General features: G+C 40.1%; 1 protein-coding gene across 7 annotated transcripts in view; it reads right to left on the reverse strand.

The window, feature by feature from the left end:
* The window catches only part of DENND5B (DENN domain containing 5B), a 207342-nt gene that overhangs the window by 121126 nt on the left and 59857 nt on the right, over positions 1–26359 (reverse strand). Inside the window, exon 2 of one of the 7 annotated variants that reach the window (XM_045364981.2) lies at positions 19119–19214. The exons of the other annotated variants lie outside the window; for them this stretch is intronic. The gene's annotated coding sequence lies outside the window, so the exon portion shown is untranslated. The remainder of the gene's footprint in view (positions 1–19118; positions 19215–26359) is intronic. 7 annotated transcript variants of the gene reach the window in all.

Here is a 26359-nt window from a genome sequence, read left to right on the forward strand (position 1 = left end):
TTAAAGAGATGTCAGAGTCTTTCTTTTAAATAGTCAATAATGATAATGTAGGGTACCAATGGCCAAGAGAGCTTGCTATCCACACCCCAACGTTTGATGATCCAAGGACAGCAACAAATACTAAGCTTCTATGCTGGGGGGCTACTTACCCACAGATACTGTGAGAATTGAATATCCCAAACAAGGTTTACAGAAACTTTCCATGCTCTCCCCTCAACAAAAACAACAACTAAGGGCTGAGAAAGCTGCCTACAGAACTCCTGAACTGGAATAAAAAAGGAACCGATTTATTACAAATATCTAAGAGAATCCTGAAATCATCAAAGTGGTTACTTAGATCTCCGAAGAACAGCCAGGGCTGTGAACTGACGTCCATGGTCATGGATAGATAGCTGAAAGACCTCTGAGCAGACAAACATCTAAGTCCTTGGTTAAGGGTGCCCCAGAGGGCACAGTCTCCTCCAGAGACACACTTCTGGGAGGCAAACAATTGTTACAAATGGGACTAGCATGAAAGAATTCAAGAAGTAGACCTCAATAATTAAATATATACTACAGGTATTTCTCTTCTCTTTAGTTTACAGGGATAACAGCTACTCATTAGCGGAGGAGAGAGGGGAATTATATCATGACACAAAAATCTTCCCATTAGGAAAAGCAAGCATGAGCTTTACAACTGACAGTGAAGGCTGGGTGCAGTGGCTCACGCCTGTAATCCTAGCACTTTGGGAGGTGGAGGTGGGCAGATCGCTTGAGTTCAGGAGTTTGAGAACAGCCTAGGCAACATGGTAAAACACTGTCTCTACAAAAACCATAAAAATTAGCTGGGCATGGTGGCAAGCACCTGTAGTCCCGGCTACTCAGAAGGCTGAGGTAACAGGCTGGCTTGAACCCAGGAAGTGGAGGCTGCAGTGAGCTGTGATCCACTCCAGCCTGCGCAACAGGGCCAAACTCTGTGTCAAAACAAACAATTGACACTGAAAATCACTTCCACAAAATGAGATGCAAAGTAGGGAAACAAATCCATTAACTGCTCTAACAATTTTGCCCAGCTCCTATCTTAAGCCTAGATTTTCCCCTGATTAAGGTAGAAACTCTTGGCTATGTTCAGGTTATCACTAGGAATATTTACCAATAGTTCCAATTACTTCATATAGCCCTCGTTTCTAGTTTTACCAGAGAAGTTTATCATGTTTGCTTTCATGTTTCATTGATAAAATCATAGTCTGTTTCTAACCAGAGACTCTCCACAAAACAAAGCTAAGTCTCACACTATTTCCCTCTCTTCCTGTCCTGACAGGTAACCCCAGAAGCCTAGTTTTAAAGAAAATCATTAATAAAATGAGACATGAAAGCTATTCCAGGTCACTTTAACCAGTTATATAAAGAACGACACATAAGCAAAAATCATTTTAATAGATTTACATATTCAAATATTTCATCCTTGCCTCTAGATTACCAAAGTCCAATTAACTTCAGTTTAAATAATTCAGAGAATTTCCGGTGAAATAAGTGCATTTGATTCAAGAACACTATAATGTAAATCACCATTTATATAAAGTTTGGACTTTAAAGTCTACTTTATAGGGCATATATTTTAAAAGATAATGTATAATTAAAAAAGAAGTGTGACTAATTTTTTAACTTAACATACTAGAATGTACATGGGCAGCTGTGGAAATACTGAATTCCCAAAATTTCTCACTCTCCATAAAATACATGAAATATATCATAGCACAAAAGGTCTGCTACTATGAATGTAGATGATGTTAGAATGCCAAGAACACACCTCTCTTCACTACAGAAACATGAGATCTGGCCTTCCGGTTGCTTCATGCTTCCTCTCAGTTGGCAGTGGAAATAGGGACCCCATCCCCAGCTCAAAGCTACTGGCAGAGAGTTCTGTAGCATGTTTGTGGGGTTGTAAGTGAAGAGGAAATTTCGAGATTTATGAACCTTGGGGGCTATTTTTCAGCCTGATCATCACGGTTAAATATTTCTTCACTCACTTTCCTCCCTAAACCTTCCCACTAGGAGGGCCCCAGTTCCCTCCTGCACTATCCACTTCCATCATAGCCTGTTTGTAACCAGAGACTTTCTCCAAAAACAAAGCTAAGCCTCACACTATTTCCCTCTCTTCCTGCCCTGACAGGTAACCCCAGGAGCCTAGAAGTCTTAAAGAAAATCTGCTTCTGGATGGGGGTCAAATGACTAGTTCTTGCCAGTGAAATGTGGGCAGCAATGACATCATTTCCAGGTCAAGGCACACAATCTATATTTCCCCAGCCATCTATCAGCTAAACGCAAAGGAGGCCTTAAAAGATGGAAAGTTCCCGAAGTGGAAGAAAGTTGAGTCACTAAATGTCTCTGTGAAGTAGAGGGCCTCCCACCTTGGCCTACATTACACTAAACGTGAATGAGAAAAACTTGTATTACCTCATGCCACTGAAGCATTATGGGGTTGTTATTACAGCAGTTAGCTATTTATGTGTTTATTAGCCTGAGTTTTTATTCGTGTTAGTTTTGACCTTCTGTCTATAATACTAACCCCTGACTATATCATACCTTCTATTGGTAACTTCTCTACATTGCTTGTTACATGTTTAAATACATGAGTACAGTTCTCCAAGTATAAGGACAGAATTTGCCTTTTTTTTATTTTTATTTTTTTTATTTTTTAAATTTATTTATTATTATTATACTTTAAGTTATAGGGTACATGTGCATAACGTGCAGGTTTGTTACATATGTATACTTGTGCCATGTTGGTGTGCTGCACCCATCAACTCGTCATTTACATCAGGTATAACTCCCAATGCAATCCCTCCCCCCTCCCCCCTCCCCATGATAGGCCCCTGTGTGTGATGTTCCCCTTCCTGAGTCCAAGTGATCTCATTGTTCAGTTCCCACCTATGAGTGAGAACATGCGGTGTTTGGTTTTCTGTTCTTGTGATAGTTTGCTAAGAATGATGGTTTCCAGCTGCATCCATGTCCCTACAAAGGACACAAACTCATCCTTTTTGATGGCTGCATAGTATTCCATGGTGTATATGTGCCACATTTTCTTAATCCAATCTGTCACTGATGGACATTTGGGTTGATTCCAAGTCTTTGCTATTGTGAATAGTGCTGCAATAAACATACATGTGCATGTGTCTTTATAGCAGCATAATTTATAATCCTTTGGGTATATACCCAGTAATGGGATGGCTGGGTCATATGGTACATCTAGTTCTAGATCCTTGAGGAATCGCCATACTGTTTTCCATAATGGTTGAACTAGTTTACAATCCCACCAACAGTGTAAAAGCGTTCCTATTTCTCCACATCCTCTCCAGCACCTGTTGTTTCCTGACTTTTTAATGATCGCCATTCTAACTGGTGTGAGATGGTATCTCATTGTGGTTTTGATTTGCATTTCTCTGATGGCCAGTGATGATGAGCATTTTTTCATGTGTCTGTTGGCTGTATGAATGTCTTCTTTTGAGAAATGTCTGTTCATATCCTTTGCCCACTTTTTGATGGGGTTGTTTGTTTTTTTCTTGTAAATTTGTTTGAGTTCTTTGTAGGTTCTCCCTTTTTTTTTTTTTTTTTAAGACAGAGTCTTACTCTGTCACCCAGGCTAGAGTGTAAGGTTGAGATCTTGGCTCATTGCAACCTCTGCCTCCTGGGTTCAAGCGATTCTCCTGCCTCAGTCTCCCAAGCAGTTGGGACTACAGGCATGCTACCATGCCCAGCTAATTTTTGAGACCAGGCTGGTCTCAAACTCCTGACCTCAGGTGATCTGCCCACCTCAGCCCCCCAAAGTGCTGGGATTACAGGCATGAGCTACCATGCCCAGCCCAGAATTTGCCCATTTTTAATGCATGTTCTCTACTTTTCATAGAAAAAGCCATATATCCTACTAAGCTACTTATGAAGACCACAGGTTCTAGCCCATGACAAGCTTGTTATCCTTTCTAAACACACAACCCCCAAATCTAGTCAGCAAAGTTGAAGGTCTAGGGTGATAGTCACGTAAGGAATCAAACAAAAGAATCTTGGAGGGGTCTCTGCAAATTCATTGACCCGACTGAGGAATTCAACAATACAGAAACTTAAATCCTGGTAATATTAAAGTTTATTTTAATTAATTTTTTTTTTTTTTTTTTGAGACACAGTCTCACTCTGTTGTTGTCCAGGCTGGAGTTCAGTGGCATGATCATGGCTTACTGTGGCTTGGACCTCCCAGGCTCAAGTGATTCTCCCACCTCAGCCTCCCACATAGGGCTGAGACTACAGGCATATACCCTCATGCCTGATTAATTTTTAAAACATTTTTGTAGAGGCAGGGTTTCGCCACATTGCCCATGCTGGTCTTGAACCACTGGGCTCAAGTGATCTGCCCACCTCAGCCTCCCAAAGTGCTGGAATTATAGGCATGAGCCACCTTGCCTAGCCTTAGTTAAGATTTCAGTAAGAGTACATCAACATCAATCCAGTAAGCTTTGAATTTTTAAGACATTCACAATATCTTTCCTCTTGATTACATCAAAATTAAAGAGCCATGTTATATTTAGCTAACACTAAATATACTTTCTCTTTTTAATTTATTATTATTATTTTTATTTTTTAAAGGCTAGTCAAGTGAAGCAGTGTGAGTGGAGAAGGAACAAAGAAATCTGTAACTGATTGTGTTGAATTAGTTATCAACACCTCTGCACTCGGACTAGCCTAAATACACTTGCAATTACTAAAATTTATTCACTGAAAACCAAAAGTTCACAACACAGTTATTCTGTTTCAATCTCAACTGAGTATACTGCAATCCGATTCTCTCATTAGCCACCCAAAGTTAGCACAGACCCCACAAGTAAAAGGGTATGCTCTCAAATAAGAGTGCCCTTATTTCAGACACCAGTCACACTTTGGGAGTCCCAGGCTACCTGCACTTCTAACAGGCTGGCTATAAATTTGAGTTTCCACAAGCCCCTCAGGTATGCTAAATTCACTAGAGCTTGCAGAACTCAGGACAGTGCTACATTTACAATTAGTTTTCTTACAAAGGACACAAATCAGAAGGACCAATCAAATGAAGAGATATATAGGGTGAGATCAAGAAGAGAATGCAGAGTTTCCATGCCTTCTTCTTGTGGAAAAAGGGCATGTCACCTGCTTTCCCCTGCGCATACATCAATGTGTTCACCAACCAGGAAGCTCCACCAAATCTCAATGTCCAGAGTTTTTGCTGGCTTTACTACATACGCACGACTGATTAAATCATTGGCTACATGACTAAGCTGAATCTCCAACTCTTTTCCCTCTCCAGAGGCCAGGTTGGTTCAGAGTCCCAACCACACAGTTGGTCCTTCCAGAGACAGCTCCTATCCTGAAGCTATCCAGAGGCCCATCATTAGTTACCTGATTAGCATAACAATCCCGTGGTCACTCAGGAAATTCCAAGGGTTTGAGAAGTTCAGGAAACATGGACAAAGATCAGACAAATTCTCTTTTTTTTTTTTAAAGACAGGCTGCAGAGCAGTAGTGCGATCATAGCTTAGCAGCCTCAAACTCCCGCCTCAGCCTTCCTTGTAGCTAGGACTACAGGTGCACGCCACCATACCCAGACGAGTTATTTTTATTTTTCATGGAGACAGAAAAATAAAAGTGTTTCTTGGCCTCACTCCTGGCCTCAAGTGATCCTGCCTGGGCCTCCCAAAGCACTGGTATTAAAATAATTTGCCACTGCACCTGGCCAAATTATTATACAACAGTTTTAGGCACTGCGCAGCTTACCACCAATCAAAGAACATGACAGTAGATTATATACTTGCAAAAATAACCTTAGCAATAAATTAAAGATCTAGAGTTCTCTGATAATAAGGAATAAACAAAGTTTTTGATCCTACCCCATATCTGTCATACTAATAATAAAATCTGAAGTGAGAAAACAATTTTAAAAAGTAATTTAAGTATTGTAACTGCTATCATGAAACTCTAAGAGGAAAGAGTCCATAATTTTTAGATTAATAAATGTCATGTGCTTGCCAGTGCTTAGTAAATAATTTTTATTATTCTGAAGAACATCTAAGTGATTTGCAAATAATACATACAGCCAAGAAAACAAGGTTCTAGTTCTGGCTGAATACGCTGGTCTAGTAGCCTAGTGCAAATCACAATGTCTTTTAGCAAGGGTTTTCTCTTATATAAAACATTATTTTATTACTAAATTAGAAACACATTATTAATTATTCTTAAGTATCTACCTTCTACGGAAATTTTTTATCCAATGTATTTCTGGGAAAGCATATTATTATCCATGTCACATTTTATTATACAGTATAAAACAAATCTTTCCCTGTTACTAAAGAACATATTCTTTGCTAAAGAGACTCCAACACAGCCACACTTTGCCTTCCAGAACAAAACAAAGTAACTCAACATTAAAAAACTTATGGCTGACAAGTAACACTATGGAGCAACACTGCTAAGGTGATTCAAACAAACTTTCCTGAGGTATGTCTCAAAGAAGCAGTCATCTGGTTAGAGGTAAAGCAGACCTTTCCCTCCATTTCCATTAACTACTTTTGTTGCCAATACATGCTATCACCAAAAAAATTTCTATAAGAAGTCAAAAACACAAGGAACTCAGTTAAGCTTACATAGGGGTATCAGTGATTTACACAAAAATACCACTTTCTTCCTCCTACATTAGAAATCAACAGTTCTCTAAAAGAAAGATATAAATTACAAGGTAGAGAAGGGGGTACATTTGTTCTACTAATGTAAAACATCACATTAGTCAATGCAGTCTTTTAGTAAATAGACTATCCTGTTTCATGGTCTATGAAATTATCCTAACATGAGCAAACTGAGCTAAATATGTTAGAAACAAGACTCACTGGAAAAGATAATCTTCCTGCAAGAATCAAACAGAAGTCTCATTATTCTAACAATTAACTGAAGTTGTTAGCAGCTTAAAATGGTTCAGTTGATGTGATTTTTGCTAAACAGAAACAGTTATCTGAGTCTCTGCATTAGTGTGTGGCCTTTTATCTAAAGGCCTTCAAGGCCCTCTCCTACTATGTTTGGCGTTAGAAGATCCAGATTTTAAAATAGTATTGAGGTTCTGCACAGACTGAAAATCATGCATCACATATATCAGGAGGAGAACAATGACCTACAAGATGACAAAGACCCTCCCAGTTCTATAAGAGACTGTGATTCTCAAAGCTACTACCCAATGTACTTTTTTGAAATAGAAAGAAAAAAGTCAAGTCACCTTTGGGGCGGGGGGCGAGGTGTGAGCCATTTTAACCACTTTTTGAAGTTCGCAAAATTAACATAAAACAAAGCAACCAAAAAGAAAAAAAGTGAGGTGAAGGGAGCAGAATTTTCCTCTTCTCCATGGGAAAAACAAAGTCTTCCTTCCTCCCTCCATCAGAAAAACAAAAAGAAAATCCTCAGGCCGGGCGCAGTGGCTCACGCCTGTAATCCCAGCACTTTGGGAGGCCGAGGCGGGCGGATCACAAGGTCAGGAGATCGAGACCACGGTGAAACCCCGTCTCTACTAAAAATACAAAAAACTAGCCGGGCGAGATTGTGGGCGCCTGTAGTCCCAGCTACTGGGGAGGCTGAGCCAGGAGAATGGCGGGAACCCGGGAGGCGGAGCTTGCAGTGAGCTGAGATCGCGCCACTGCACTCCAGCCTGGGTGACAGAGCGAGACTCCGTCTCAAAAAAAAAAAAAAAAAAGAAAATCCTCAAGATGATCCCCAGACCTGAGTTTCAATTCATGACTTTTACTACACAGCAAGAATCTCCACTTGCTGTCTCAGACTCAGCAGTCTCAACATCAATGTTTCCACAACTGAGCTCATTTTTCCCCTCAAAGCTTTTCCTCTGTTGACAGTGCCACAATTCATGTAGCCATCTAAGCATTATTATCCACTTATTCATCCCTAAAGAGGAGTTGATTTGGCCAAGTGTGGCGGCTCACACCTATAATCCCAACACTTTGGCAGGCTGAGGCATTCTAAGGGGAGAGACCCATAGTTTTGCATGCCTATAGGCCTAGCTACTTGGGAGGCTGAGGCAGGAGGACCGCTTGAGCCCAGGAGTTAAGAGGTTACAGTGAGTTATGATTGTGCCACTGAATTGCAGCCTAGGTGACACAGCCAAGACCCTTTCTCAAAATAAATAAATAAATAAATAAAAATAATTTTAAAAAACTATTGTTTTAAGTGGCTAAATTTTGAGATGGTTTATTATGTAACAATAAATAACTGGAAAAAATAGTGAACAAAATACCCAAAAAAATCCTTGCTCTCACAGTTTACATTCTGAGAAGGGAGACAATAAGTATAATAAATTATATAGTATTGCTGGAAGAAGAAAAGTGCGGTAGAAAGTTAAAAAAGAATAAAGTGAGGAAAGCTGGCAGTACACAGTACAAGTTGCAGTATTAAGTAGGACGATCAAGTTGGCCCTCATTGAGAAGATGATGTTTGAGCAAACTTGGAGATAGAGAATTAATCTTACCTCCTTGGGAAAATCAACGTGAACTAAGATACCAGTCTCACAAATTCAGTCCCTGCCAACTAAGGTCCAGATTCCTTAGACAGCATTTGAGGACCACCATGATCTAGCCGAACCTACTTTTCCAGCTTTAGTTTCTGAGGCTCCTGCACTTGAGCTATGCCAAATGACGCAGGGTTCCCTTTTAAGTACGATATCCTATGGGTCCTTGCTAGAATTCATGTGTCTGAAACATCTTCTCCCCTGTAATAATATTCTGTTGTCTCAAGTTATTATGCCAAATTTAGCAGCTTAACACACCCACATTTATTATTTCACATTTTCCATGAGCCAGAAGTCTGGCACAGCGTGGCTCAGCTGATTCCTTTACTCTAAGTCTGACAATACTGACACCATCCTGTTGATAGGGCTGCATTCCTTTCTGGAGGCTTTGAAGAAGAATCCACTTTATTTATTTATTTATTTTTTTATTTTTTTGAGATGGAGTCTCGCTCTGTCACCCAGGCTGGAGTACAATGGCACAATCTCAGCTCACTGCAACCTCTGCCTCCCGGGTTCAAGCAATTCTCCTGCCTCAGCCTCCCCGGGAGCTGGGACTACAGGCGCCCACCACCACACCCAGCTAAAGAATCCATTTTCAAACACACTGAGGTTATGGGCGGAATTCAGTTCCTTGTGGTTGTAGAGCTAAGGTCCCCATTTCCTTGCAAGCTGTTAGCCAGGTGCCCTTAGCACCTAAGATCTCTCTTTGGTCCTTGCATGTGACACCCAACATCTCAGATCGAACTATCTTGTACTTGAAATCTAATTTTTTCTCTCTTCTGCAGCAGCTAGCTGAGTTTTCTGCTTTTAAGGACTCGTGATTATACTGGACACACGTGGATAATTCAAGCAACTCTCCCTATTTTAGGGTCGGCTAATTAGTAACCTTAATTAAATCTGTAAAATTCCTTAACAGCAGAACCTAGACTGCTCTTTAACTGAAGACCCAGAAGACAATGTTTGGGAATACTTTTAAAATTCTGCCTACCACACCCCTCCTTCCATGTCTGCCTATTAGGCTCCTGCACATCTTTAAGAATTCTACTCGGGGCTTCCTTGATGTTTTGGCCAGGCGCAGTGGCTCATGCCTGTAATCCTAACGCTTTGGGAGGTCAAGACAGGGGTAATCACTTGAGCCCAGGAGTATGAGACCAGCCTGGTCAACACAGTGAGACCCCATCTCTGCAAACTTAAAAAAAAAAAAATTAGCTCAGCATGGTGGCAAGCACCTGTAGTCCCAGCTACTCAGGAGGCTGAGGTAGGAAGATCTCTTGAGCCCTGGAGTTCGAGGGTGCAGTGAGCTGTGACTGCACCACTGTACTCCAGCCTGCAGGCAGACCCTGTCTCAAAAAAAAAAAAAAAAAGATTCTATTCAGAAGAGCCCTCCTGGGGAAACCTTTCTTGACCTGTCCAGAAGAAAGGAGTTTCTTCCGTTAACACTACAAAGTCTACAAATTAGAACAGATTTTTATGGTCCAATATTTTAAAAATTCCGTATCTTAATTTTTAAATGAACCACTATCGTACAAACACTGTACTAAACAAATATTAATTGATGTGTTAAAATAAAAATTTTTCTCAACAGTAAGGTTCGAGATAAAGCATTTATCTTCCTTTCTTGGTTATCTTATAATACGTGAATATGATGTCTCTTTTTTTTTGTTTGTTTGTTTTTTTGGGAGACAGCACTGTGAAGTTCTTGGAACTTTGTTCTCATAATTGCTATGGCATATTGCTGTCTGCTTACCATATTACATTAACACTGTTAAATTCTATCTTCCCCTTTAGAAATTAAGCTCTTCAACATATTACTCACCCTTACATCCTCAACACCTACTTAATATTGTGCCTGGCAGTAAAAATGTTTGCTGAGTAAATGGATAGATGAATAAAAATTGTACTCTTAGGTCTGAATTATATACTCCAAAATTTTTAAGACACTTATTTAAAATATTGGTAGCTTTAAAAATGATTCATTTCAAAGCCTTGACTACATAAACTAAAATATAATTTAAGAAATAAAAACATCCCCTCCACTATCTTTTTGTTTGTTTGTTTTGAGACAGAGACTTGCTCTGTTGCCCAGGTTGGAGTACAGTGCTCGGCTCACTGCAACCTCTGCCTCCTGGGTTCAAGCGATTCTCCTGCCTCAGTCTCCTGAGTAGCGGGGATTACAGGCACGTGTCACCATGCCCAGCTAATTTTTGTATTTTTAGTGGAGACGGGGTTTCACCATGTTAATCAGGCTGGTCTCGAACTCCTAATCTCATGATCTGCCCGCCTTGGCCTCCCAAAGTGTTGGGATTACAGGCGTGAGCCACCGCACCAGCCTCCACTGCCCTTTTCTTTGACATAGGTCTTAATCTGTGACCCAGGCTGGCGTGTGGTGGTACAACCACGGTTCACTGTAGCTTGGACCTCATGGGCTTGTTAAGCGACCCTTGCACCTCAGCTTCCAGAGTAGCTGGGAAAGGCACACACCAACACACTCCCTGGTTATTACTATTATTATTATTATTATTTTAATTTTTAATAGAGATAAGGTCTTCTATGTTGCCCAGGCTGGTCTCAAACTCTTGGGCTCAAGGGATCCTCCTGCCTTGGCCTCTCAAAGTGCTGGGATTAGAGGCATGAGCCACTGCACTCAGCCCATTTTCTTTAGAACATTTTAGTCCTTTAATAATGTGTTGATTTGTAAATTAAAATTTGATACCTACCTTATTTCAAACATAGAGATATTATTATTGTACTGTATATGCATCATGGTGTCACATAATCAAAATTTCATTAACCTTTGCTTTGAATCCTAGATTTCATGGTTATCTTTTTTCTTCAGCTTTGTATTGGTCAAACTCATTTCATTGTTTTAAGAAACTTTTTAAAAAGTAAATTTAATTTTTAGAATGGTTTTAGATTTACAGAAAAATAGGGAAAAGAGTAGAGTTCCCATATACCCTAAACCAGTTTCTCCTAATAGTAACATCTTACATAAGTATAATACATTTATTAAAATTAATGACTAGTATTTGGTACATTATTAGCGAAAGTCGAAACTTTATCTAGATTTTCTGAGTTTTTACCTAAGATCCTTTTTGTATTCAAGAATCTCATCCAAACTACCACATTACATTTAGCAGTTAGGCCTCCCTAAGTTCCTCTTGGCTATGACAGTTTCTCAGATATTCCTTGTTTTAGATGACCTTGATAGTTTTGAGTAGTATTGGTCAGGTATTTTGTAGAAGGTCCCTCAACTGGGATTTGTCTGATGTTTTTCTCACGATTACACTGGGTTTATAGGTTTGGGGAAGACCACACAGGTCAAGTGCCATTTTCATCACTTAATATCAATGGTTCATACTGTCAATGTGACACCACGGTTGATGTTAACCTTCATCACTTGGCTAAGACAGTGTTTTTCAGGCTTCTCCACAGTAAAGTTTTTTTCTCTCCTTTTCTATATTGCATTCTTCAGATGGAAGTCACTCTACCCAACCGACATTTTAGGAATAGAGAGTTATACTTCACCTCTTGAGGGTAAAGTATGTATCTACTTCAATCATTTGGAATTCTTCTGTAAGGGAGACTTGTCTCTTCTCCCCCCATTTTCTAATTTATCTGATCATTTATTTACATCAGTATGGACTCATACATATTTATTTTATATTTTGAGTCATGACAGACTTTTATTTTTCTGCTCAGTATGTTCCAGTCTTGGCCATTAACAACTCTTTTATTTGGCTCCTATGCCCGTTTGATGCACCCCCATCTATGTGTTGTGCGGCTTCTTTGTTCTTTTTTAGGTTTTTGAGCACTTCCTTAATTGCCAGCAGTATAAGGCTCATATTTCTTGGCCCATTTCTAGAAATCAGTCATTTCTCCAAGGACCCCCTGCTCCTTTAATTGCAAAATGGTATTAGAAATTAAGATCTCTGGGGTGTCATTGCTTGTAAGCCCCTTGGATAACATTTTTTTTTTTTTTTTTTTTTTTTTTTAAGAGACAGCATCTCACTCTGTCATCCAGGCTGGAATGCAGTACCACAATCATTGTCCATGGTAACCTTGAACTCCTGGGCTTAATCAATCCTCCTGTCTCTGCATCCCAAGTAGCTAGGATTATAGGAATGTACCACCACACCTGGCTAATCTTTTAAAAAAAATTTTGTGGAGCGACACAGAGTGTCACTGTGTTGCCCAAGCTGGTCTCAAACTCCTGAGCTCAAGCCATCCTCCCACCTCAGCCTCCCAAAGTGCTGTGATTACAGGTATGAGCCACTACACAAAGCCAGGATAACTTATTTTTACTTCTTACCTAAATATGCAGAAATAGGGGAAGGTTGGCAATACCAGTTTATAAATAAAATGTTTAAATCTTTTATAACAATAAGAGCAATAGGTTGTATCATATAGTCAAGGTTTGTAGTAGGCTATGCTATCTAGTTTTATGTAAGTACACTCTATGATGTCTGCACAATAACAGTATCTCTTAATAGTGCTTTTCTCAGAATGTATCCTCATCATTAGGCATATGAGAATAAATGAATAATTATGAACATGGGCTAGTTGAAAGAACACAGGAATACTACCGACTTTGTGTAAATATTTTTACCTTGTTTGTACAAATTCTAGAATAATGGTTTTATAGGACTATGAAGGTTATTTAATAAAAATTTAAGGCTGGACGCAGTAGCTCATGCCTGTAATCACAACACTGTGGGAGGCCAAGGTGGGTGGATCACGTGACATCAGGAGTTCGAGACCAGCCTAGCCAACATGGTAAAAATCCGTCTCTACTAAAAATACAAAAAAATTAGCCGGGCATGGTGGCGTGTGCCTGTAATTCCAGCTACTCGAGAGGCTGAGGCAGGAGAATCACTTGAATCTGATTCAGGAAGGCAGAGGTTGCAGTAAGCTGAGACTGTACCACTGCACTCTGTCTGGGTGACACAGAGAGACTCTGTCTCAAAAAAAAAAAAAAAAAAAAAATGTAAGATTTGTGACACTGGGTGCAATGGCTCACGCCTGTAATCCCAACACTTTGGGAGGATGAAGCAGGAGAACCACTTTGGACCAGCCTGGGCAACATATCAAGACCTTTTTCTCTATCAAAAAAAGTTCTAAAAGAGTTTAAATTGAGTAGCTGCAGTCCTAGCTACTCAAGAGACTGAGGTGATAGGATTACTTGAGCCCAGGAGTTCAAGGCTGCAGTCAGCTACGATAGTGCCACTGTACTCCAGCCTGGGCAACAGAGTGAGACCCTGTCTCTAAAAAGAAAACAGAACATAAGATTTGCGATTATAGGCCGGGCGCGGTGGCTCAAGCCTGTAATCCCAGCACTTTGGGAGGCCGAGACGGGCGGATCACAAGGTCAGGAGATCAAGACCATCCTGGCTAACATGGTGAAACCCCGTCTCTACTAAAAATACAAAAAACTAGCCGGGTGAGGTGGCGGGCGCCTGTAGTCCCAGCTACTCAGGAGGCTGAGGCAGGAGAATGGCATAAACCCGGGAGGCAGAGCTTGCAGTGAGCTGAGATCCGGCCGCTGAGATCCGGCCACTGCACTCCAGCCTGGGCGACAGAGCGAGACTCTGTCTCAAAAAAAAAAAAAAAAAAGATTTGCAATTATAAGCCGAGTGTGGTGGTGCGTGCCTGCAGTCTGAGCTATTTGGGATGCTGAAGTGGAAGGATCACATGAACCCGAGTTCAAGGCTGCAGGGAGCTATGATTGTGCCACTAGACTTCAGCTTGGGTGACAGAGTGAGACCCCATCTCTAAATATATACACATATATTTTAAAAAATTGTGATAATAATTATACTGAAATTGTAAGTTTAAATTATCATTATGATTACTGTAACAGTATTTGACTCTTTTATAGTATGATAGAGAAATAGATGAGAAATAACCTGGGAAACTACATTATTAATTTTGTGCTTCTGTAAGACCATTCCACATACTTACAGTTTTGTAGATATACTTACATGCTGGGTAAATTTTATTGCCATAAATGTTTATTAAGTTGTACTTCTGTGAGAGACTATAGTATGTTAATTCCTTTCAGGATGAGTTCTAAACAACCTCCCATTTTGTATGAATGAATGAACAAAAAAAGCAATGAACTTGAGATTTGTTCAATTATATACAATTAATCAGTAGAAAAACTGTTACATAGATATGCTTTTTGCACTAAGATTAAACTCATCTATTCACTAGCAACACAATATTACTGGTATAAACAGACTACTCAAAATTCTGTACTGCCAACCAACAAATATATTAAGTCTTGCTATAAGCTTAGCCAAGCATATGGGGAATATAGAAAATTTACCAGTAATGGTTCTTCCCTCAGTACTTACAGAAGAAATTCTTGAAAAGGCAAAAATTCAACTGTTAAGAGACAATTACAGCACAATAGACAGACTTTAGAGCATATTTTAAAATAATTTAAATATATGCATTAAAAGCTACTCTTTCAGAAAAATGTGATTACACTTATTTTTCATGTAGATGTATTGGCTGAATTTGCTCCTTTTGATAATTACTAAAGTATGTCATTTATTTATATTCATTTTCTCTAATGATGTACAGCATATTCTCTGTGTTAGTATATCTCACACCTAAACAAATTAAGCATGGGTGGGCACGGTGGCTCGCATCTGTTATCCCAGCACTTTGAGAGGCTAAGGTGGGCAGATCACCTGAGCCCACGAGTTTGAGAGAGCCTGGGGAACAGGACAAAACCTTATCTCCACAAAAAAAAATATAAAAATTAGCCAGGTGTGGTGGTGCATGCCTATAGTCCCAGACAGCTACTTGGGAGGCTGAGCTGGAAGGATCACCTGAGTCTAGGGATGGTGAGGCTGCAGTGAGCTGTGATCACACCACTGCTCTCCTGCCTGGACAACAAGAGTGAGAACTTGTCTCAAAAAAAAAAAAAAAAAAAAAAAAAAAAAAAAAAAAAGTTAACTCCAAGCCATGAAGAAACCTTGGCCCATTATTTATTTTTTCCATTTCTTCACCACATTTGAGCTTTCATCATTGATGATCGTAGTCATTTTTCCATTCTTGGTTGCAGAACAATATACTATTTACGTGCTCCTTCAAGACTGATAGAATAACTGACTGCCATTAACACCTACCTTTTCAAGAGCTGACCATCTGATCTATATATTATTCAAGCTCTCTCCTTTGTCTCCTGAGTTGCTCGACTTTAATGCAATTTATTTTCCTGTCTGTAATTTTAAAATATTTCAGGCTGGGTCCTGTGGCTCACATCTTCTAATCCCAACACTTTGGGAGGCTGAGGCAGGAGAGCTGCTTGAGCCCAGGAGGTTGAGGCTGCAGTGAGTCCTGATCATGCCACTGCACTCCAGACTGGGCAACAGAGTGAGATTCTATCTCAAAAAAATTAAAAAGAAGAAATTCAAGCATATAGAGAAGTAAAACAGAAATAATGAACACTGTGTGTAGATACCTTCCTCCTAAATTCAACAAATGTTAACACTTTGCTATATGCATTTCACAACTTTTCAAAACAGAAATATGAATCTTAAATTCAGCTGGGGAAAAAAAACAGAAATAAAACTTTAGATGAATGAAAATTCCCTCAGCTGGAGCTCAGAACATCAGCCTCCATTCTGCACATCCATATCTTTCAGGACTGTTTCCTACATGTATAAACTACCCCACTACAACCCATGGTGATTCCTTTTTTCTCTAAGCCCTACCTACTTGATTATCTAATATAGGTAATGTTTGGTTTTTTTCTGTGAGAATTTCCCCTATCCTGAGCTTAAAGCGGACTATGAGTAGTTAGCACACTGATCACACACTGCTCTATGCCCTAACTCTGTATTGGCTGTTTGCTGCCTTTGTCTAGAGACTTAAGGTGAAAACCATCTTAGCTGAGGTGAAGGGCAGTGAAAAGTATAGCACAGTACTGAATGAGAAGTACATAGAAATATGAATTGATAAAAGAAAGGATCTCTCCATAACTATACAAGCTTCAGTTAAATTAACAGTTGTAGCCTTAGTTTTACTAATGATTGTATTTGGACATTAGTCTATAAAATAATTCACCTCCCATAGGAACAATGTTACAAGATGATTAAGTCTCCTCATTTCCCAGCCCTAACCTAGTAGGGATGCTTTTAATGATTGAAGACTGGGATGTGGGAAAGTCAGCGAGGAGAAAGTGACAGAGATCAAGTTCAGAAGTCCTTGAATCCAGAGTTGATGAAAGGCTGGGAGGTGAAGCACAGGGGTTCTGGGAGTCTAAGAAGTCAAATGACACTTTGGGGATCATCAATCACTATGAAGTTGATCCTTTACTGTGCCTTTCTGCCTCACACTGTCCCTTCCTATAACTTGTTACCTGCAGCTATGTACTCTGCCTTTGCAGGTGGATGAGAAAGTGGGGGCTCCTTCCCTCAACCCAGCCTTGCATTGCTGGAATAAAAAGCCTGAGTTCCCAAAGGTGGATCCATGGGCAGTCTCTGCAATGGGAGCAGTGCAAAGTGGAGAGGTAGGGAAAAAGAGCTTTGTAAACTGAAGCTCTGGAAGTCAGAAACCTCTCACGTTCAGCTTCTCTGATTACATAGCTCATCTTTCCTCCTCATCTAGACTGGATGTCCCACTGTCAGAGACAATGAACACATAAAACTTGATTGAAATATTTTAGGAAATAACACTACACAAATAATTCAAAAGATATTAGACTTGAATTATCTTTAAAAGCCCGAGCAGTCCCTCTCACTCTCTCACTGTTTACATTAGGAGAACACAGATGCTCAGTTAACATCGTTTGCCTAAGGTGAGAATTAAAGACAGAGCTGAGGCTTGAATTAAGAGTCTCCAGAAACCCAGTCTCAAAGACAGTGTCCTCCTCTATTAAATGTCCATCTCTATACCCTTGTGCCGGACCATGGCTAAGCATGAGGCACATACTCAATATAAATGAGTCAACTGACTTGTCTAAATGTAATCTGTGGGCTTTGAAGCCCTATTCAAATATACCTTTTTTTTTTTTTTTAACTAAGATCGTTAGCAAGCAAATATCTTCAAGCAGCTTTTAATCAAGCTTTTAGTACTGTATATTACCTTCCCTTCTCAAACTAACTTAAACTCATTTTAATTCCACACTCACTGCATCATACTCAAAAGCATTGCTAATTTTTTCTTTTCTTTTTTTTTTTAAATCTTTCTTTTGCCTCATGCTGTGCTAATTTAACCTCATTTTGGTAAACAAGAAAATGGTCCTTGTTTGACAGACTCTAGCTGCAGCAACTGCAGCTGGCCTATATGCAAACCAATTTTGTTCATTCTTTATCCTGGCAGGGAGCCCTGCCCTAGAATTGTTTTAGGGCTAATCAGCATTAAACCTGCGTCAGAAAGGTTGCTGAAAGCAGCCCTAGAGCAAGACCACAGCAACAAGACTCTTCAGGAAAGGGATGAAGACAAATGCAGCAGCTGTGTAGAAATCTATGGGAAGACTTTTGTTCATGAGAGTAAAAGTGGAGCCTAGCTTCTTTTCTGTGCTTTAGCACTTATCCTGTGGAAATGACTTCGAAAGGAGATATGGAAGAAAACGATGCACCAAATTTGCTCTATTTCTTTCTTTCTGAGTGCTTGGTGATTAGCCAGAAAATGTTACTAACTTCAGACGGTAGCAAATGGTAAAGAAATTAAATGTGCATCCTCTGCTACTCTCTGAAGTTGAAAATACTGCATGACTCGTCTTCGGATATTCTTGTGAGTTAGCATGATTTTCTGTAAGATGAACCTGAGGTACAAGAAACAGATGTGCATAACACCTTGAGTAGATATAAACAACTCTGTCTAAAAACTGTTAATGGATAAATTTCTCAACAACAAATGATTAAATATTGGAGTGGTTTTCTTTCTACTCAAAAGAAGGCCACTACGCTTCCCTAAATGCCACCAGATCTGTGGGGCTCACATAGAAGTCAAAAAAGGACAGTCCATTTTTGTCTGATCACCGTAGTTCTTGAACATATGGTTGCTTTCTGTCTGCTCACTTAACTCTCATTAAATGACTAGTGAGTCAGTAACTCCAAGAGTTAAGCATGTTCAGATTGTTTTTTTAATAACAGCTTTATTGAGCTATATTGCACATACCCTACACCCACCCTTTTTTTTTTTTTTTGAGATGGAGTCTCTGTCGCCCAGGCTGGAATGCAGTGGCTCAGTCTCGGCTCACTGCAAGCTCTGCCTCCCAGGTTCATGACATTCTCCTGCCTCAGTCTCCCGAGTAGCTGGGAATACGGGCACCCGCCACCATGCCCAGCTAGTTTTTTGTATTTTTAGTAGAGACGGGGTTTCACCGTGTTAGCCAGGATGGTCTCAATCTCCTGACCTCATGATCCACCCGCCTTGGCCTCCCAAAGTGCTGGGGTTACAGGTGTGAGCCACCGCGCCCGGCCACACTCACCCTTTTAAAGTATACAATTCAGTGGTTTTAGTATATTTATAGAGTTGTGCAAGCATCACTACTATCTAATTTTAGAACATTTTCATCACCCCAAAAAGAAACCCTGCACCTCACCTTAGCAGAGAGACTTTTTGATATGGCAGCCAGCCCTGTTTCCTAGGTGTGTTTGTTACCGGTACAGGCATTTCTTGGCCTGTGTCAATTGGAACACTGCAAAAAAATTTTAGTGTTTAGACAATAAATGAAAACCCTCATAAAATGTTTTTCAAATAAGCTTTTTCTCTAGTCCAATCTTATTCATGTACCAGCTTGGAGATTTTCATTGTAGAAATAATTGATCTGCAGAAGAGTTAACAAACACTATCCAACTTACAGATTTCAAAATGAATTGTGATAACATCTACAAAAATCAGTTTCCTGTAGATAGTCTGCACTGAAGTTCTTACTAATAAAATCAACTATAGGGTGCTACAGAACTTTTTAACCTTGTTTCCAAAATACGGGAAGACAATTTAGCATTATTGCAGTTTCCAGGCACTTATAACGAATTAAAATGAAACAGTTGTTAATCATATGCAGCAAATCACTAGCTAGCATAGAAGTTAGGCAGCTAGCATAGAAGTTAGGCAGCTAGCATAGAAACTAGGCAGATAATGGAACTGAAATAAACTTAGCAAAGAAAGCAATAGAAAGATAATGTGAGCCATATAAATAACTTACATTTTTCTAGTAGCTACTTTTTTTTTTTGAGACTGAGTCTCGCTTTGTCTTCCAGGCTGGAGTACAGGGGTGCGATCTCGGCTTACTGCAACCTCCGCCTCCTGGGTTCAAGTGATTCTCCTGCCTCAGCCTCCTGAGTGGCTGGCACTACAGGCGTGTGCCACTACGCCCGGCTAATTTTTGGTATTTTTAATAGAGACGGGGTTTCACTGTGTTAGCCAGGATGGTCTCGATCTCCTGACCTCATGATCCGCCCACCTTGGCCTCCCAAAGTGCTGGGATTACAGGTGTAGCTACATTTAAAAAATAGTTAAAAACAAAAACAAAACAGGAAAATTTCATTATGACAATAAATTTTACTTCTTGTAGCCAAAATAATGCTCCAACATGTAATAAATATACAAAAATTTTAGTGAGATTAAGTCTTTGAAATCTAGTGAGTATATTACATCTCCACTCATCTCATTTTGAACTAGTCAAATTTCAAATACTCAAGTCACATGTGGCTAAGTGGCTCTCATATCAAATAGCAGCACAGCCTTAGATCATTACAGGTTTTTTTTTTTTTTTTTTCCCAATTACTCATAAGGGATTGCCTGGCTATAAGGATGCCAAGGAAAATAACGCTAATTGAATAAAATAGGTGTCAAAAACAATAGAAAAGGTTATATCACTGTTATGTATAGTAAGTTGAGAGATAAGGCATTAGAATTCCACTGTACATTCTGTGGGGTGTGCAGATAAAATTCTTTCTGTTTTTTAATACTTAGAGACAGGGTCTCACTGTGCTGCTCTGGCTGCACTCGAACTCCCGGGTTCAAGTGATCCAACTGCCTCAGCCTCCAGAGTAGCTTGGAAATACAGGCATACACCACTGCACCTGGCTATTCTACCAATACTTATTTTTGTAGACTGAACTGTACAGGGTTAAGTAAAATTATAATTAGAAAGTGGGTGATTGTATTTCAATTAAATTTAAGAAACAGTTTCATTTTTGTCTGTCCTATACAAGATGCCTACATAAAACAGAAACGTGTGTGGGTTTTTTTTAGTGGCTTTTCTACTCCTGTATATCTAGTGTCAGTAAAGACCACTACCATCCATTCAAACCATTAAACCAAGGAATGATTCTTGCTTCCTCCTGCTTCCCCTAGCCCATTTAAATAATTGCCTGTGATGCTAAGTTCCTCTCCATCCCCATGCCTTAGTTTAGGTCCACATCATCTCTAGTCCAGACTACTTCAGGAACCTCCTACCTGGTCTCCCTATCGACCAGACTCCATACTATTGCCAAAATCATCTTCTTAACACGCTAATCTGATCATTACAATCCCCTGCATAAAATCTTTCAGTGGCTCTTTATGATTGGATAAAATTTCCTTAGCTTGTAATATAAATTTATATTTGGCCCTTGGCTACCTCTTCAATTCTATTTATTACCCTTCCCCTTCTCTCTCATGTTAGCTGTAGTAAATTATTTGCTGTCATATACTCACCCCTTTCTGCTTTTACAAATGTTTTCCCTCAGTTTAAGACATTCCCCTTCAATCCCTGCCCACTTAGCAAACATCTGCTCCTGGTGCAGTTACATTCTCAGTGAAACTTTCCCCATCTCCCACTAGGAAAAGTTAGATAAACACCTCTGAACTCCGATTTACAGCATCTATCACATTGTGCAGTAGAAAAGGCTAAACTGAGAGTCAATTACCTTTGGAAATTTCTTAGGAAAGCATGGCCATATCAGGAACTAAAATTTGCTGTACTCTGCAGTCCTTCCTAAATTCATGTACCTCCCTTTGAAAGCTAGACTGATCCCAATTTCATAGGTCAGGCAAATACCAAAGAGGTTCTAACTAGTTCAAAATTTAAAAACTACTAAAATTGCTATTATTATTATTGTTTTGAGACAAGGTCTGGCTCTATCACCCTGGCTGAAGAGCAGTGGCACGATTTAGCTCACTGCAACCTCTGCCTCCTGGGCTCAAGCCATCCTCCCCAGTTCAGGGTCCCAAGCAGTTGGGACTACAGGCACACACCACCATGCCTGGCTAACTTTGTATTTTTTGTCGAGATGAGGTTTCACCATTCTACCCTCGCTGGTCTCATTACTCGTGAGCTCAAGCGACACACCTGCCTGGCCTCATCCTGGGATTACAGGTGAGCCGCTGCATACGGCCTTTTTTACTCTTTAACTCTCCAATAGCTTACTGCATTTGTTCAGTTCTTACCTGATCCCAGTAAAGTATCCATGACAAAAACATCTAAATACCTTTCCTTTTTTAGGCAGGAGGGAGAGGGGCTTATATGCAGGCTTTGACTTCCAGTTTTATTGAGGGTGGCTTCATCCCTTAGAACAACTTTTTTGTTGTTCTCAGACCTACAGTGGTGCTCTGAAACTCCCAAGCATTGGGTTATAGGGGACCAATTTGGGACATTCCCTGAGGATGTTAGCATCCCCAGAATAGGAGGGAAGGTGAGATAAATGTGCCTTTTTTTTTTTTTTTTTTTTTTTTAAAGAAAAAGCTTCACTCTCACCCAAGCTGAAGTGCAGCGGCGTGATCTCAGCTCACTGCGCCCTTCGCCTCCCAGTTTGAAGCAATCATCCCGCCCGAACTTCCCAAGAAACTGATATTACAGGCATGCACCACCACACCTGGTTAATTTTTGTATTTTTAGTAGAGATGGGGTTTTGCCATGTTGTCCAGGCTGGTCTCAAACTCCTGGCCTCAAGTGATCTGCCTGCCTTGGCCTTCCAAAGTGTTGGGATTACAGGTGTGAGCCACCACACCTGGCCTATTCTTGCAATTTTGGAAGATTTAGGGGGCTGGAAGGAGATAAGACTGAGATTGTTTAGGCCATGCTGTTGCTGACACAACCCCGGCACTTAAATGGGAATGCAGTGGCCTAAGTGCAAGGCAACATATCTCTCAACCATTTCACCAAAACAAAACAAAACACAAAAAACATTTCTGAGGGAATGTCTGGCCATCTTAGTAGCATCTTATTAATCTGTTTTGACATTATCCTAAAAATAAGCTTTTCCTCAAAAAAAAAAAAAGAGTTGTACAACACTGTGAATGTATTAAATGCCATTAAATTGTACACTTCAGAATGGTTAATTTTATGTTATACAAATTTTGCCTCGATTTTTAAAAATGAAAAAAAGAGTATATGACAAGAAGGGTTACTATAGGATTACCAAAGCCATTATATTTTTCCTCATTTGTATGTACATGACACACTGGTTCTATAATGTTGCCCAAGAATAGATCTTGAATCCTAAGACTGCTGCGATGGGGCTCTGAGAGAAGAGATTATAATGTCAGAATACTTAGCTCCTAGGATGTGATTAAGTTTATTTGGTTCATCACTAAAGTGGTATCATAGCATTCTTTCTACCATAGTAAAGGAAATGAATCCTAATTAACATCTGTAATAGTTCAGTGGGCCTCTTTGTCTTTTAAGTGAAAACTACTGAGCCCCTTTGTTTTTGGATCATGTCATAGAAACATTGGTGGTACAATTCAAGTGGTGAGGAATCAATTAATGCATGGAATAAAAAAAGAGCTGAAAAGACAGTAGTAAACATAGGGCTAATTTATGAATTATCGTATTTTTAATGAAATTACCTTTTATTAGGAAACTCTAAGAGGTCTATTTCTCTCCTTTTGAATTTGGGCTTGCCTTGTGACCAGCAGAATATGGCAGAAATGTCACTGTGACAGTCCTAGGTCCAGCCCTTAAGAAAGTCCTGGCAGCTCCTATTGTTTCTATCTTATAATTCATTTAAGAAGCCTGGTTGGGACGGGCATGGTGGTTCACACCTGTAATTCCAGCACCTTGGGAGGTGCAGGTGGGCAGATCACAGGTCAGGAGTTCAAGACTAGTCTGGCCAACATGGTGAAACCCCCTCTCTACTAAATATACAAAAAATTAGCTGGGTGTGGTGGCACACACCTGTAATCCCAACTACTCGGGAGACTGAGGCAGGAGAATCGCTTGAACCCAGGAGGCGGAGGTTGTAGTGAGCCAAGATCATGTCATTGCACTCCAGCCTGGGTGACAGGGCGAGACTCTGTCTCAACAAAAAAAAAAAAAAGAAGAAGAAAAAAAAAAAAATCCAGAAGCCTGGGCTAACCTAGAATAATAAGAATGACATGTAAAAGTGGGGAGAGGCCTGCCTGGGCCCCAGACATTACAGTCACCCAAGTCAAACGACAGAAGATATTGTGAAAATCCAGCCACATTAGTTACCCCAGCTGACACCATGTGAAGCAGAACGTCATGAGAATTTGCATTTGATAAATCAGAATTTTAAGAAATAGTATCTCACTGGTGATTTAAGCCACTGTTTGGAGTAATCAGTGAAACCTCAACAGATAACTGATCTATCCCACACATTTCTTAACCAATTTTCAAGTAGAACCATAGATTTAGAATTAGAATTGTATCTCTGCTAGTTAAACTGACGATCACTCTGATCCCAAAGAATCTTTTTTTTTTTTTCTGAAACGGAGTCTTGCGCTGTCCCCCAGACTAGACCGCAGTGGCACAATCTCAGCTCACTGCAACCTCCGCCTCCTGGGTTCAAGCGATTCTCCTGTGACAATTCTTCTGTCTCAGCCTCCTGAGTAGCTGGGATTACAGGCGCATGCTGCCGCATCTGGCTAATTTATTTTGTATTTTAGTAGAGATGGGGTTTCATCATGTTGCTGCCCAGGCTGGTCTCAAACTCCTGAGCTCAGGCATTCTGCATGCCTCAGCCTCCCAAAATGCTAGGATTACAGGCCCGAGCCACCGCGCCCAGCCAAACTTTTTCATTTTTGTCAGCCTAGTCATATTATTGAATTATACTGAGCTTGGAGTCAATTAATTCATTTTAAAGCCAATATATAACTATATGCCAAGTATATACTAGGAACTAGAAATACAATGAGTATACTGCTGCCCTCAAAGACTATGAAATTCCATGAGGAAGACAAACAAATAAACAACTAGAATAGTGAAATAAGTTTTCTGAAAGAGGCATCTACAGTGTGATGACACAACATAGCAGAAGAGTACTTAACCTGGAATATATAGAAGCTTTCCTAACCAATCCCCCACAACAACATGGACTCAACAACTGCTTTGTTTCCCTTATAATACATAATAGCTGGTGTCTACAGTGGACCAAATGCTCATGGCAGTGAACTTCCGCTTCCTCTACTTGGATTTGCTTACCAAGAGCCACTCCTAACCTGTTTAAGCAGTTGTACATGATACTGAATTAATAACTTAATTAATTTTAAGTAAACCTATGAGGCTGGATGTGGTGGCTCCTGACTATAATCCTAGCACTTTGGGAGGCCAAGGTGGGGTTTTTCTAAGAAAGACCACAAAATACTAGTCAGTAAATTCTTACTCAATGTGATGCAGGGTTCACAAGTCCCATCTCCTACTCCAAAAAGAAAAAGCCTTGGTCCTAAAACAAAAGGTTGATGAAAACACACCTACATGGTAAGAATGTTTAAAATATGCATGCAACCTTTTCTTTATAGTTTATCAGGCTTTTCATTAGTTGGTATGGACTACAGTGGAAAAATACACTTCAACTGCAACAGTCTCAGAAGAGAGAAATAAGAATGCCAGGGGGGAAATTCAGGCTGCTGTTGTATGAGGGATGACCAATGATCAAAACATAAGTCTTGGCCTGTGTGGTGGCTCATGCCTGTAATCTCAGCACTTTGGAAGGATGAGGAGGGAGGATCACTTGAGGCCAGGAGCTGGAGACCAGCCTGGGCAACATGGTTAAACCCAGTCTCTACTAAAAATATAAAAATTAGCTATGTGTGGTACACATGCCTGTAGTCCCAGCTACTTGGGGGGCTGAGGAAGGAGAATCGCTTGAACCTGGGAGGCAGAGGTTGCAGTCACCCGAGACTGTGCCACTGCACTCCAGCCTGGGCGACAGAGTGAGACTGTCTCAAAAAATAAGTAAAACTGAAAATAAATAAATAAAACGTATCTAAAAAGATGGAAGCTGAAAAGGACTATGACCCAATCCAGTAAAATCATCAATAGCATAAACAAAGTAGACCCGGATTTGTTTATCAAATGCTAAAAGGCTGGAATAAAGGCAGCCTTTAACAAGGCAGGTTTTTTTTGTTTTGTTTTTTTTTTTTTGAAACAGAGTCTTGCTCTGTTGCCCAAGCTGGGATGCAGTGGCACAATCTTGGCTCACTGCAACCTCCCGGTTCAAGCGATTCTCCTGCCTCAGCCTATCCGCCACCAATCTCCCCAAACCCTCCACATCCACAGCTGGGACTACAGGTGTGCACCACCACACCTGGCTAGTTTTTTTATATTTTTAGTAGAGACGGGGTTTCACCATGTTGGCCAGGCTGGTTTCAAACCCCTGACCTCAAGTAATACACCTGCTTTGGCCTCCCAAAGTGCTGGCATTACAGGAATGAGCCACCATGCTGCACCATAAGACAGGTTTTTACTGGTACAAAATCATCCTTACTAGAAAATAAGCTCTATGAAAAGCAAGGACTTTGTCTATTTTTGCTCACTGATCTGTTCCTCTCACAAACAGGGCCTAGAAGGCCTGGAATAAATAAAGACCCTAAATAATTATTTAAAAGTTGAAA

Source organism: Macaca fascicularis, chromosome 11, assembly GCF_037993035.2.
Source record: "Macaca fascicularis isolate 582-1 chromosome 11, T2T-MFA8v1.1".
Lineage (NCBI taxonomy): Eukaryota > Metazoa > Chordata > Mammalia > Primates > Cercopithecidae > Macaca > Macaca fascicularis.